Raw genomic sequence first — 15,868 nt, 5'->3', positions numbered from 1 at the left:
GTTTACGCTTTTCCTTCATTATCTTATCTTCAACATTTTTCTTCTCAATTCTTATTGTGTTTCCTTATTTTTTTTTTTTTTTTTTTTTTTTTCCTACCGCAACGATGACTCGCAATTTCGTTCTCACATTTAAAGAAGCAGTCGATTCTCGACGAGAAGAAGATTCTTCGCTGTTCCGATTCGCGAACGGGGAAATAATAAAAACGATGCCGTAATCGTTGGTGGTGAGATGACGCGTGGAAAATGATCTATGACATAATTCTCTCCGAGGCTTCGCTCCCGGCGAGGTCGGGGGAGACGCGCGCAGTCACGTCGTCGTCGTCGGCGGGGTTTCATTCAGGAAATCCCGAGAGCCGATTAAGCGCGATTGAAATTCATATTCGGAACGTTGTTCGATTCACGACGCGCGAAATCCCTTACTCGCAGGTACGTACCTCGTATAATTATACGTACGTAATAATAGACGCGGACGTGATTCGCGAACGCCGAGCTCTCGGAACAATGATCGATCACGACGTACGGCAGCTTTGCGTACGTGTGTTAAATTTAATCACGCTTAAATGAGATTTGCACCGAAGTTTGTTCGGAGAGCAAAAATATAACGCAGGTACGAAGTAATTTTCCTTCCCTTTCTTTATAAGCGTGTAATACCTACACGCCAGCTAACTTCTGCGGCATATCGCAAGTCGGTTTCTCCGCGAGTTTGCGAGAGTCTTAACCTTTTCAGCATATCGGAGAAAGTATTGATCGATTCGTTAACTAAATACTGACGTGCATTATTATTATTATTATTATTATTGTTGTGTTGTTGTTGTTGTTGTTGTTATCATCGTCAAACGCGACGTTACATTACAAATTTTACCCTTTTTTCTCAAAATATCTCGCATTTTTCTTAGATAAGAAATTATTGGCAATTTGTAAATCGTAAGTACGCTGGTCTCGAATTGTTTAATTATAATTCTGTTAATAAACTCGAATAATTTTTTTTACAAGAAAGAAAGAAAGATCGGAAGATTGCTTTGAAGTTTGTTTTTTTACTTGTTAAATCGATATCGCACTGACCGCGTTTAAATCCGATATTGAATCGCTGCCCCGTTTAATTAATTACTCGTCATAAATCAAAGCTCTCTGATCTTCAATGCGGATTAGTTCCACAGCGAGTTACTTAATCGCCGCGAGATACGAACTTTCTCTTCAACACACGGAGCACACAGAGCGGTAATGCACACGTTGTTGAAAATTGCGACGTTGAACAAACACACACACGCTCGACCAAGACTTCGCTCGTCGACGCAAGCAAAACGCTAATTTCGCACGAAGAACGTTTTAGCAAATCAATTATCTTTCATCGACGAGTTAAACTTATTTTTTTTTTTTTTGTTAATATCTTCTCTTAAAATTTACATCAAATCGTAGAAGATAAAATTATTTCTATGTAACTTCGCTTTTACACACGTTTAAAAGATACACGAACGAGATTTCTTCGTGTACCTTCCGTTTGCTTTCCATCAGATAGCCGATACTCTTTCTCGCGGGACGAGATAACCACGCGTACAAGCGCGCGTGTGAGATAAGACGTGGCAATATTTGACACTGTGCGCCACGTGTTTGAACTCGGTTCTTTTATGAGCCTCGCGTCTTTAGAATTACCGAGAAATACCGGATGTTAGAAGTATCCGGCTAGGCTCTTGAGAAATAAAGAAGAATTAAAGGAATGAGAAAAGATCTTAAAAGACCATTTTACGTACATTTCTTCTGGGAACGCAAAGCTTGTGTTATATAAAATCTACGTATTTTTAAATCCAAAAGATTCAATATTTAGAGAATACTTTGTGCAAAAATTGTATATTTTGAAATCTTTTACAAAAATATATGTTATAATTTTTTCAAATGAATTATTTAAAAAAGAGTAACCTCGTATTTTTTCCGCACGTTATTACGCACCAGTACAAACAAAAACTGGTTGCATAATAGCATGCCGTTACATCGTTACGAATAAAAAGCTAATAAAACTCGTGTCGTTGTCGTCGTCGTTCTTTCACAAACAATCACGTTATCCTCGAACGTGAGCAACATTTTGAGCAGCGTGATGATCAGGCAGCAGTTTCAAAAGCTGAGTCACTTGTTACAATCGGCGCGAAACGCCTTTCTGCTTTAAGAAATATAATTTTTCAAAGCAAAATTAAATATCTCTTTTTTGTGTTCAATTTGCAAACTATTAGCGCGGCGAGAAAATCACAATATAAATTATTTATCCCCGATAGATCGGTCGCGATAGGATCGTCGTGCCGCCACGTTATAACCGCCAGGATGAATGCACCTGGCGCGGCAAACATCGTATAACTGTACCTTCGTTCTAAAGAGCCCCGAAGATACTTTTAACGCTCCACCGACTCGTAATCGCGAATGGTATCCGCCACGTTTGCGAGCGCACCGTGGGGTTACCGTGCGTTCATTAGGAGACTAACCTCGTAATAACTAACGATTTTCACAAATCAATGTACCGTTGCGCAATTCTGTTATTTGTCTCGCGTTAGATCTTTTTTTTTTTTATTTTTGTCGATTTTCAGAGGATCTGCGCGGTAATTATTACCAGTCGGATAGGCGAAATCCGCCGCGTCCGTGAGTTTATTCGACACTCGATTTTTGCCCTTCGTAAGTGGTCTTCGAATTTACGACCGTTGCTTCTAATGCTTTCATTCTCGTTCTTATAATTGAATATGAAACTCACGACCCCGGAGATTTCTCTCGGTGCAATCGGGACGGTTAAGATATAGAGACGCCGCTTTGTATCCGCGTCTCTCTCCCTCTCTCTCTCTCTCTCTCTCTGTGCCCTTTGGCACATTTATAAGCAATAATAATGTTAAACAAACATCACGGGTACAGATATAATTTACCAGAAAATTGCGGCCGATTTTATACGACAATGTCAGTTTGACGCACACGTACACAGAGAAGAGATCTAGAGATTTCGAAAGGTTGGGTATTTATTACCGTTGCTACGAATGCTGCGTTCTTGGGCAAGAGATAATGCTTTTATTGCGATATAAACAAGCATGTTAATTTATTACATGGCCTTGTTCCAACGTTACTTCTCACGAATTTGTTTAGACTGAATATATAAAAACCAAACAATAGAAAAAATGAAAGATATTTATTTTAAGTAATAAAATTAACTGAAAGATATATAAACTCTAATATTCTCGTAATATAAATGAAGTCTGTTATATTTGAAATTAAAAAAAATTTAATATCGGAAGTAGAAGTTTTCAAAGCGCTTGTGTCGTCGTCGAAGTGTCGAATTCGTTGGTGATCTCAATGCCCGTGCGTGCGTGCTGTAGTTTTCTAAAAATATTGTCAGAAGAATAAAACCAATATTATTGTTTAGAAACAATTTAGTGAAATAAATAATTGATACATTTTGATATTCCTTAATTTTATAAATACATAATTTTTATAAGTATAATTTTATTCTAAATTATGTAAACTTTTATTTCTTACAATTTCTATAGAGCCACGGTTTAAATTACATAAAAAATATTGAAGGCAGTCGCAATAGCTGAAGAAATTATCCAGTCGTTTTTAACATTTTTGCATCTGTAACGAAACGTAAAAGTAACAAAACGTGGAGCGGATCGTATGCTCGGTCGATGTCAGCGATGCGGATAGTACATATGCGTCAGGGTTCCCCGTGCAATATAGTGCAAGGTGATGGTGTTTGGAGAAGGGCCCCGGACCACCGGCAGATGTTCCATTCGTTCTGTCGTCCGCTACGAAGGGCCCCCCTTCACAGATCCCTACGAAGTCACGGATATATACACGCACATATTCATGTCATGGTGTTATCGCGTACCAAGGAATCGATAGTATCGGGACGAACAGCTGCATCCGTCGATGCTCCCCCAAGATTTTCCCCGATCGCGATCTTCGAGAAAGAGACGCGTAAAGCGACGTTTATTCCGTTTTTTGACGACGGACCACAGAAATTTATTGCGATTGAATATTCGTGTACTGACCTCTTCGGGGGCAACGACCTCGGTATATTCGTTTGGCTTACTACAATTGTATGGAACATATATAATTATTTGTGTGTTCCATGCGATGTATAACGCGAATATAAATATTATTTGTTGCAGTTGTGATTGTTTTACATCTATTTTTTTTTATTTAATTTTTTATAAATTTGAAGTGATATAAAAATTTAGTTTTGTTATTCGAATTGTTTATATATAAAAATGTTATCTCTGTGCATAGAAATGTTGCACATATAACTTCGAATTAACCGCTTTTATGAATTGAACACGTAATAAATATTTTCGTCCTTTTTATTACTTTTTCAAGTTTCAAGAGTCAGCTCATTTCGTCATCCTTCTCGAATTCGACGTATTACTCGCTATAAAAATACAATTTTACGATTGAGGCGTTTTATAAATTTTCGATGTAACGCGTCGGAATTTTATGGGGCCCCCCTCTTTTTTAGGATACAACTCGGAGATGTTTCCGAAGAGGAGCGTTCTGTGTATCCAAATCGCGAGTCCCTCGAAAACAATATGGCCGGCTAACGAACGGCCATAAATTGCGCAATAGGAACGGGGTGGAAGCCACTTAGGCGAAAGTCCATAATGTCCATTATAATACAATGGGGCCCCGGGCGTGCCCCACCTTTAACTAACCTCGCTCCGCTCGTTCCTTCCATTTCCGTCGGACTTGCTCGATTCCCGAAAACAATGGCGGCCGCGCTCAGACCGCTTGGTTCTTTCGCGGGTCCCCTCGGGCGTCCAACGAGAGCAGTCAAAACAAAAGCCTGATACACGGCTTCGTGACTACGAGACCTCGCATACCTGCGGCGTTCGTGAAGCTCTTGGAAAGATTCCGGTTCGCTCTCGTGATTACCGAAAGAGAAATAATTTACCTCCGTTGAAGTGTAAATTATAATTATGAGAGTTTCAAAGATGCGAAACTACTGAGTGCAAATTAAACAATTACAGATTTCTCTCATTCGCGAAACTAGCGTTATTTTGCAAGAGTGATTCATTCTACGTGTAACTTAAACTTAAGTCAAATATTTTTGAGAATCGTGTACTTTGTTGAAGTAAAAATTGTTGCTGGAAGAAGGTTTCTCAGCGGTAAGAAATTCGAGCCGATCGTCCAGTGATATATTTTCCACCATGTGATTCTCGCGGTGCTTCGTCCTTTGTTTTTTCGTTCCCTTCGCGTGTAACGCAGACCCGCAGAAAAAGATGAGGCACGACACGCGGTCGACAATGGCGTAAAGAAAATACAAAAAGAGATGCGCTTCTCTCATGCGTCTTCGAGGTTTGCGCATCGGACGACCGGTCCAGTTAGGTATCGAGTGTCGAAGTGGATATCGAATATCGCTGAGGATACGAGCGGCATTTCTCGTCGAGAGTCGATGTGTTGGGTCGCAGTCTCTCCATCAAACATCATCGGATTTTCTTTCAGCATTTCTGACGAGAGATGAATTCGACGGGCAGACGGGACGATGCACGATCTCTTGCGCGGGCTATTGTTAGAAATTAATCTTCGAGTGATCGAAGAAAAACCTTTATAACGTCCTCGGGATAAAATGTATCACTTCGACGTGCAATAAAAAGCATCTTTCTACGTTTGCAGAAAATATTCATTATCTTTTCATATTTTCTTAATTTTAGAAGTTTTACAATAGAAAACTGAAATACACTGGCGAATATTTTATTCGAATTAATTCGTCACTTTTTCACTAGAGTGCGTTCCAATATATTATAGCTTAGTCTCTCTTCGAATTAGCTACACAATTGCGAGGTGCGAAGAATCTCTTGATTTTCTCGAAACAAATGGATCTTCGTACGGATGCGCTTGTGTTAGCTGAAGAACATTGCGGATTATTGCACGCGCGAGAGTCGTGCGTGGTCGTTCTATAATTATTCGCGCGACGATCTCGCGACGAGTTTATTTTCAATGAAACTGCGTTTTCAGATTCGCTCGTAAATGGGCTCCGGCGTGACCGCATTGGAGACTTCGTTCGCGAAGGGAGGATAATATATTGGAGTTATGCTAATTTTACGGCCCCCACGGCAAAGAGCACCAAAAAGAATCCCCGCGCGTTTTTGCACGAGCGGGGCTGGTCCGCCGCGCACGGAAAACGAGCCCCCGGGAATACGAACGGTTGCCCTTGTGTTCGCAAATATTATGCACCGGGAATTCCCGAATAATAAGACACCGCGCGCCACCACGAGGAGCACCCGACGACCTTTGGAAAGAGAGAAGCGAGCTAGGCGATCTTCTTTGTCGTTGAGAATTCTGATTATATAGTCTGCGCTATGTTGCTCGTTAGACAACTCTTAAAAATTTATTCTCTCGGATCCTGAAAATTATTTTTACGTGCGATTGTCCGCTCGCGTAAAGTGTCTGAGAATTTTTTTCCACGTTCACAATACGAGCGATCATCGATCATCCTCGGGTCGATCGTGTTGCGTCAAATAAAGCAAAAATAAATTTCAAAAACGCGTTTCTGAAAAGTTGCGCGGTCTGCGTGATTATACTCAATCTCGGCTAATTACGGTGCTGAATTGCGGAAACGCGCTCGTTCGATTCCGCTACCGAACATTTATCGCCGAACGAAATAACCGGTGGTTATATTCGCGCAGCAGAAAAGATATGAATTCCTTAATTACACGATCGGGAAAAGGGATCGGCATGGGGAGGGGAGGGCACACAAGGGACGAGGGTAAAGGGGCTCTTAACGAACTGATAAAAAATATCTCCGGGTCGCTTCATAAATCGCAATCACGCCGGCTGTCAGCGGAATTTCGCGATAATTTAACAAACGGTTCGAGAGGTTCCCCCCCTTTCCTCTTCCCCCCCCCCGATGAATAACCAGCGCGAGGCCGCCCATTCGCGCACGCATTAAAAAAGAGAACAGAATCGAGCGGTAGCCTTAAAGGAAAGGAGGAGGATCCGCAGAAAGCGGGTACGGGAACGCGAAAAATATTAACCGGGCGTGAAAAAAACACCGATAAATCGCCACCGTTACGCATTAACGCAAATGATATTGCAGTTCGCTGTTACGTGTAATGAGAGATCTCGAGCGATGAAGAGGGAGGAGGGTTTTTTCTCGCGCGTTACGCCGACAGGCAAATCTGATATCGATCGTACATACCCTATATTTCTGTCATATTTTTATGGCAGTTTTGCGCGAAAAAAAGCGCCGAAACGGTGAACAAATACTGTCGAATTATGCAAATAATCGTCGGCTCGACCGAAAAAATTTATCCAATAATAATACCCGCTTCAAGTCGCTGGTGATATTTTGCGAAAGTCGGACAGTGTGTGTGTGTGTGTGCGCGCGCGCGCGCGCGCGTGTCGGTTTTTTTATGAGTTTATCGCTCCGTTAAACAACAGGATCGAGAAACACACGCCTGTATTATTACGCGGTATATTACGGCGACGGTGCGAGAGAACCGTCGTGAGAGAAGAATCGATATAAACGATTCTACTTTTTTGCTTGGGGATGGATGTATTATTGCTCGCGGGAATGCTTTTTGCAAATATGCACCGCGATATCCTGGTCGGGAGAGCCGGCCTGTTGTGTACGCGCTCGAAAGTCGCGAGGAAACGTCGTTTCAAGGGTCCTTACGAGGGAGGGTCCGGAAGGGATGGAGGAGAGGAAAAAAAGGCATAATCGTCCGCGAAACTTTACGACTGCGCTCGTCAAAGTAAACACCGCGGACTACTGCGGGCAGCGCACGGCGTGCATAACGAAGGAAACGGCAGGTTTGCGTTTGTATGTACACGGTGCGCGCCGTTCACGGGGCGCACAATGGGACGCAATTCGCATTATGCGCCTTACACGGCGACCGTGCACAGCCGGGAGGAAGGTGCAACACACCGGGCTTCGCATTCACACTACTATACATTTTCAAACGCGCGCGCGAAACAAGAATTGATATTAATTGCCTGTAACGTGTAAAACTGCACGGAACGGTTAATTATTTACGTTGAGCATGCACTTTGTTAAAATAATTAATAAATGTAGAGGAAAGATACAAAAGATGTTTATAAAATATTTTTAACGTATTATTTTTCGGATGAAAAATTTGTTAATGTAAAAACCGTGACAGAAACATAATGTGTGAGAAAGGTAAATAGAATTTGAATAAATTTTTACAAACAATCTCTTGACACGGTACACTCGTCTGAGAAAACTGCGACCGATAACGGTGAACAAGTACGCTACTGTGCGTGCCATAAAAGTTTCCCGGCGAGCAAATACTATACTTGAACGCCGTATTGCGAGCCTTCTCTCCGTTCTGCGCCTCAGAGAGAGATCGAATCTTCCGGTCGAGATGGACTGCCGCGTTTTACTTGAAGGTGCAGTAGGGACGTAAAACGAAGGAGTCAGTGCGGGTACGTGTGTGTCCTTGTGCAACAGTTGTAAAGTATACAGTTGCGCGAACCTGCTGTTTGAATTTTGCGTTCTTCTGTTGAAGTCTCTAAATACGGTACAAGTTTTAATTTTTCTGTTCCAGATGCTAGTCTAAAATTTATCATTTTTTAATTCTTGCTATCAAAATTTTGCGCAAAAGTTTAGTAGATTATCAGCAAAAATGATTTACGTGACTGAAGTTCGCTCACTAACAAAAAAACGATTTTACCGCGTTTCGTACGAGAGAATCGCCCGTGTAATTGGCAATGAAAATCTTTTATGAAGGTAACGAGCATGTGCCGATTCATATGTAAATGCTGAGAGATCGATTGAAATACCGGCGCAAGGTCTGGCGTGTGACGTCAGTTCAATGATCACTTCCTGTCGCGTATACGCGCGCGAGAATCTTTCTGTATGTGCAGGTCGCGCTGCGCGGTACTATGCCAGTTAAACAGGAAATTATCCCGCGATCACACCGGATATCACGGAACTCTCCCGTTGCGTTGCATAACGACGGTTGTGCGCGCGTATTCTCGCAGAAACCGCCCGCGCGCGCTAAAGAGATGAGAGAGAGAGAGAGAATCACCGCGGTTGCGCGGATTCACAAAACTCGCGGAATGACGAGTTTTGTTTTCGTTTTTTTTTTATTTTTATTCCCGACGAATCTTACCCGCTATTTGCGATTTCGTGACGCGCGCGTTACGGCGAATTACGCGCGCGCATCCATTACGCCGGCAATTCTTCTTCCGGTCGTTTGCGTCTCTCCGCGCTTTGCGCGGCCAACTCTCGGAGACTCGATTTAAGTCGGACTCGAAATAACTCGCCGTGTCTAGCTGACCCAGCCTGTCATTAATCAAACAGAATTGACGTTGTAATAAAACGAACAGATGATTTTTTTTCGAAAAGAATCGCAAAAGATGAATTGCTCATATTCCGTTGCGAGTGGAGATTTCATCACGCGAATCACGTTACCGCGTTTTGAAACGTAATTTGACACGTTCGACTAAATTGTATTAGAGAAAATTAACGTTGATTTCTTTGAACGTAGGTAAAAAATCAAGAAATCGCCACGCCAATGCTCGTTCGTGCGTCGTGTCTTTAACGACAGCCACAAGTACGTATGTTTACATACGCATGCATTGCACCTACAAGTGAACATCGATCTCCATTCAGAACTTCCATTCACGCCGCTTACGTCTGTGTCATTGATCCGCCGACGAGTTTTCAATACTGCCTGTAGCGTTGTATTTTTCTCTTCTCTTTATTTCCAGAGAAACAGATATTTTACACTCTCTTGTGTAACTGCTTCGAAACAGCCCCTCTCCTGTGAAGTATCACCGGGAAGGTTCGTCGACCGCAAGGACGGGCGAACAACGAGAATTGTTATTTCGACCCGCGCGAATTCCACGAAGCGGACGATTTTCGGGAAGCTCTCCCCGTGTGCGCGATCGGGATTCCTAGCTGGCCCCGAGGGGGCACAATCCACCCGTTGCGAATGCGAGAAAGAAAGAGAGAGAGAGGGTTTGTCGTCCAGGGTTCTTCCACCGTGGGCGGTATTTCCACCGTGGTGAATCGTGTGTGCGTTTCTCTCCGGCCGAGCGTGTCCTCGTCTCCGCGAGATGCAGACTCGCACACATACACACATACACGATCGCGGCGCAGACGCTTTTAACGCACGTGAGTGGCACGCACGCACGCACGCACGCACGTACGCTGTGTGCCAGGACCTGAATTCACGTAATTGTGATTAATGGGCCCGCTAATGCGCGCTCGCTGTCTCGAATCGTGCCGGGAATGACGACGAACGATTTCGAAGCCGCGTACACTTGATTCGTGTACAAGCACAATCGCCGGCCGGAGTAACAATAGCGAAAATGGTTTTTGAGATTTTTTTGTTTTTCAAGGATAACGAGATTAGATTTTCGTGAGAAGGGAATTAGCGTCACGTTCTCTCGCGACAAAGTTTATATTATCTATTTTATTTTAGAGACTTGAAAAAATTCGCACGCAAGAGTTGATCTATTTCTCGTTTTGTTTCCACGCGAAAAAAACGTGTTTCTATCGAGATACGATAATTAGTGGAAAGTTATTTTGCAATGTTAAAAAATATAATATTCTACTTATAATATTGAAATTATTTTATACGTAATTTACTTTATTTGAACGAGGAAAACTGTACTTTATTATTACTTTTTCGGATGACATTGTCGTGCGCGCTGTCGAGATTGAGTTTCCGTGTTTTCGAATCTGTTATCTCGCGGATCCGGTTCTTTACGACGGACGCGAACATGCGTCTCGTAGAATTCAATGGGTGAACATCGTGTCTCCAGCTTTCGGAACATAAGCGACACTAACCGAGCAATTCTACCACGAGAAAGCTGTTACAGGCGCAATTGAGTAAAATATTGTCCGTTACGCGACGAGAAAAAAAAAACACTTGTGGGAAAGCCGCGATAAGTACGGGCCGTAATAATCTTAGATAACTGTGCGTGATAAACAATTTCATCGAAGAGGACAATTGTTAACGGACTCTCGACCGCGCATTTTATTCAAATTCTAAATGATCGCGCTCACAATGCGTGGAAGTACAGATTCGCAGTGATAACTCTCGGCGAATAGTTGAGAAACATTAATTTGAGGACACTGTGACTAGCGCAGCGCGCGATAGCTTCCTAGACGTTGGCGATATAAACGAGTTAATGATTTATCGCCGTCGTATTGATTAAGCGCAATCAATTGCCGTACATTGACTGCGCGTCAAAGCGAGAATCGTAAATCACCGCGTAGCGTGTTATCTCTCTCTTTCTCTCTCTCTCTCTCTCTCTCTCGTGCTTCAATGCGCGCGACATACGAAACCGTAAGTCCTTTACATGAATTCGCCATCGAAGCGAAGAAACACTTGGCGTGAAATATACGCGTCAAAGAAAAAAACATTTAAACTGAAAGTAACTGGAAATATTAAAACGTAAACATAAAAAAATACATATTTAGACTCTCTTAAATTAAAATTGATTGAGAATCTGTCAGAGGTTTTTTTTGTAATTAATTTTATAAACTTTTGTCGATACGTTTCGCTATGCTTTTTAATCGTTTATTTTCGCGCGCTAATCTCTGTTTCTCTCTCTGTCTTTCGTGTATCATAATCTTGCGTTCATTGTTATCCGCGAAAGAGAAGTGTGAATGACACGGAGTATTAAACTCTCCCGGCCGCGTCGCGTCGGGAAGCCTTGAAGATTTTCTTTACGGTTTCATTCATCGACGCGGGATTATATGAGACGAGTTCGTGCGCTTTATATGGTACGCCGGGCGCGCTCGGTCGAAGCAAAAGTTCACAGACGATCTCTTCGAGTCTTGATCTCCCCCCTCCTCGAGAGGGAACGCGCGAGGCAGGTCAAGCCACGATGTCAAGATATTAAAGAGAGTCTTTATCAATTCGCATCCTCTTACCGGTTGTAATATCGGCATCGTACGGTTTGTCTGTGTGATATTCAAGAGTTTTATTGGTTATATAATCTTTAATAAAAGAAATTTAATTGAAAGTTAAATATCAGCGCGACGAGAGATCGGAATCGACGCGACTTCAGACAAACGCGCAGTGTTTTGTGTTTCTGCGCTTTCGTGATCGTAAACGACGGAAATTGAAGAACGTTGAGAACATCGAAAACGTGTGTCTGTCTCGCGAGTTTCGAAGTATCTCGAAGATCGAACGCGAACGATCGTAAAAAAAAAAAAAAAAAAAAAATACCGACGGTAACATTGCAGAGAGACGCGCGTAACCTCCGACATTGAAGCGCAATAAAACGAGGCTGCGAGGATGCAACGACCTTTTGAAACGTTAGGTTAGGTTAGGTTACAAATAGTAAAAGTGGATCTTCCACTTCGATCGAGGACGAATCGAATCCGGTCCGGAACCTCGAGCTAGCGAGAAACGAACTTTCGATGCGCGCAACAACGTTATCGGAGGTCGCGAGGGAAATATCGCACGGATATTCACCGACGCTGACTGCGCACACAGGTTATAACACACGTGGCAGAATTACGTAATCTACGAGGTCGTGACTCGCGCTACCCATCGCGTATTGTATGGCACACGCATCTCGACGAATACACACGCGTAAACACGTTCGTTGTTGGGTCCGAGATGAGCCGATTACGCGTAACGATTTTTAAACACGCTTCTGGTCGCAATTCAAAAAGAATCAACTTTTTGTTTGAAATTAAAGAGAGTTAAATTTCTCTAATTTATTTTTATTTAAACACAAAGTTAAGACACATTTAACAGGCGTCGCACTTTTTTCTTATTTCTACTTTTGCGAAAAAAAATGAAGCACCGTTTCATTAAGGGTCAAGCGCACAAAGCGCGAATAGCAGCTTGTGCGTTTGCGCGCACGAGTTTTTAAAAAGAAAAAAGAAAATTACGACGCGCCTCACATCGATCTTGATCTGCGCGTAGGCGGATCGAGCGAAGTCATCGCGCGGCGAGCGAGAAATCGGCGCCCACGCTGATTGAGAGTACATACCTCTTGGACTCGAAGTCTGTGTTCTCTCGAGATGAAGGGGACACATGTGCGCGTAAAGGGCAAAAGAGAGAGAAAGAGAGAGAGAGAGAGAGAGAGAGACGCTCGCGTAAACGCACACACATATCTCGTGAGAGAGAATCTAAAGCTGCGCTACATCTCCGTGTGGCATTGACACACCGCCAGTTGCCTCGAGACGAGATTAGATGGATTTCAATCAATCTGCGTGCGTAAAGAAAGAGAAGAAAAACATACACGGAATGTTTTTATCTCAATAACTAGCGCATCTTATATTGCTTCAAAAAAGTTTTACCGACTCGGGGACCGTGTCGCGTCAACGAAACAAAAACAAAATCTCGTCCCCAACTGAATTTATGATATCAGGCGCTGCACATGCGGGAACTACGCGGGTCAACGCGATCGTTCTTCCTGCAGGAAATACCCGCGAGGGGACAGAACGAGAGGGAGAGAAAGGTCGCGGACTGTGCATCACTGCCGTACGTAAATGCATTACGTTCACGTGCACCTCTGTATGTACAAAGCGGGTCTCCTTATGTAAGAGCGCACGGGTTTCGCGCGCGTCGTTTCGATATGGCGTCGCGATGCAAAATACGCGCCACGTTCCACCGGGCGATGTATGTACGACACGACCCCGGCAAGCATTACTACACGCATAACTACACGCAGTCCGAGCGACACGCGTGATGGCACGCATCGCGCGTCGCGCGAACGTGTGTGTATGTGTGTGTGTGTATGTGTCGTCGATTCCGATCTCGGATTGCGCGCCGCCGTTCATTATCGCGTCTTTATCGCGTGGAGAGTCTGTTCCGTATTGCGCTCGCGTTATTGTTCGCCCTCGTGCGTAACGTATCGCGCGAATTCTTCGGATATGTTGCGAAAATTGCAACGGGAAAATAGTTTTTGTCAGATGAGAGACAGAGAGAGAGAGAGAGAGAGAAAGAGAAAGAGAAAGAGAAGAGAGAAACGTAATCGCTTGACAAAAATTCGCGCGAAGTGACGCGAGTTCCTCGCGCGTTCGCGACAAATTGCACGGAGCTCCGGCAATTATTAGTAGCGCTGGCGCGAATTAATTTTGCGGAGCAGGAAGGAAGGCGCAATTCAAACGGTGGGCTTTCTACCATCGCCGGTAATTTACTCTCTGGAATTGAAACAATTAAACTCATTTTTCCACCGGAATAATGCAGATTATTGTGCGAGCGCGCACGATGCTACGAGGAGCTCGGGAGGTTGAAAGTGAAAATACCGCGGCGATTACGCAACCGCCGTAATTAAGTATTCTCTCTCTCGCTCTGTGTATATAACATTCCTTAATAGCTCGTCGTGTTCATTCGCGCTCCGTCTCTTTCTCTTTCCTCTCATTTCTAATTTCGTACGTAAATAAACTCATTAGATAATGTGTTCGAAACGCAACACTTAAAATGTGCGCGCGATGCAACACGAGCCTTCGCGAGTTCGATGTGAATTTATTTAAATTTTTTCAATGAGAAAAATTACAATAGAAAGTTTTTTTTTTTTATTATGATACGACACAAAACGACGTTCTTCGTGAGCGCAACCTCGAAATAAAAAAATTCTCGAGATTAATTCATCTTCCATTTCGATCAATAAACGTTCTAACAAGGAACGGGCCGAGTGCGGGGAATCCATTTACAATTGTAATAACGCTCGCTGACGTAATGCGTTGAATTTCTCCGACCGAATGCGAACACTTCTCTCGATTAGCGCGTCGCGACTCGACGGGGTTAGTCGCGCGTGTCGGCGGTGACCGGAAATCCTGACGAATCACACTGAAAGAGAAGTCTCGCGTTCATTCATCTCGCAAATTACGGAACGAGTCGCGGACGAGAGGCGTACGCGTATATACACAAGTAGTATACACACGCGGACGAAACGAGACAAGAGCGGAGAACCGCGAAGCGACAGAGGAAACGGAGGATTTGTCACGAAGGCAGTTTGGTTTAACTGATCTCATCCGTCTTGGTCGCGGCCGTTTGCGACGCGTCGCCCAACTGATTGTTCTTCGCTGTCGTTGCGAACGCCGACAGCTGGTCGACTTCGTTGCGCGCGTCAACTCGCTGAGCGTCGTGTCGCTCGGTTTGACGGAACAGATTGAATCGTCTCGATGGCCCTGACGGGCTAATGAGACCAGTGTTCGTTTAACGTTGCCGCACAAGACTCTCCTTATCGACGTGCTTTTTATCACATGATTCGAATATCGTCATCATTAACTCTCATCATTATTTCGCTAATTAATTATGAAATCCCACGGCGGTTTCGCTTGGCGAACACGTTACAACTCACGTAGTCACGCGTGCCAGAAATTTACGTCGTTAACAATGTGTCGATGGGTGACGGCCGAATAATATGTGCCATCACTGACATGTTCAGACGTGTTGAGAAACGGCTTTGTGCGTCCCACGCGACTTCGCAAAACCTCGAATTCATTATTATGTCACGAGCTTTACCTTATCGACAGCTGTTACAAGCCTGACATTAATCGGATTCGAAAACGAACCGGCGTGGATATTCTCAATATTTTTTAGATCATTGAACGATATATCGTAAATACAGAGTGTAATTTTAAAAATTTGCGAGTTCAACCGCGAGCCGAGAGTGTTGCAAAATGTGCAACGACGCAATTACAAGGGCCATACGATAGAGCTCCTTCGACGTGTGTGTACTTTGATAAGAGTACACGAGACTTCTAACTCTCTTCGTGCCTCTCTCTCTCTCTCTCTCTCTCTCTCTTGCTGTCTTGTCTAGGCGGTTATTTGCAGCGTTATTTTACAGGCGCTTGTGGTGCGTGCATTAGTTATGTATCTTGCCTCATGCGTCACGCCGGTCACGTTAATCGAGCCATTAAAACGCGCGCTTTTCACGCGAGTGATTTAAACCTTCGCTTCTG

General features: G+C 43.6%; 1 protein-coding gene across 2 annotated transcripts in view; it reads left to right on the top strand.

Annotated features, from left to right (window-relative positions):
• LOC109854447 (neurogenic locus Notch protein) overlaps positions 1–15,868 on the top strand; it is a 182,727-nt gene that overhangs the window by 12,399 nt on the left and 154,460 nt on the right. The window lies entirely within an intron of this gene.

This window comes from Pseudomyrmex gracilis, unplaced genomic scaffold, assembly GCF_002006095.1.
Source record: "Pseudomyrmex gracilis isolate BER0280 unplaced genomic scaffold, ASM200609v1 scaffold_66, whole genome shotgun sequence".
Lineage (NCBI taxonomy): Eukaryota > Metazoa > Arthropoda > Insecta > Hymenoptera > Formicidae > Pseudomyrmex > Pseudomyrmex gracilis.
The sequence above is the reverse complement of the archived record's forward strand: the minus strand, read 5'-3'. Positions and strand labels throughout refer to the sequence as shown.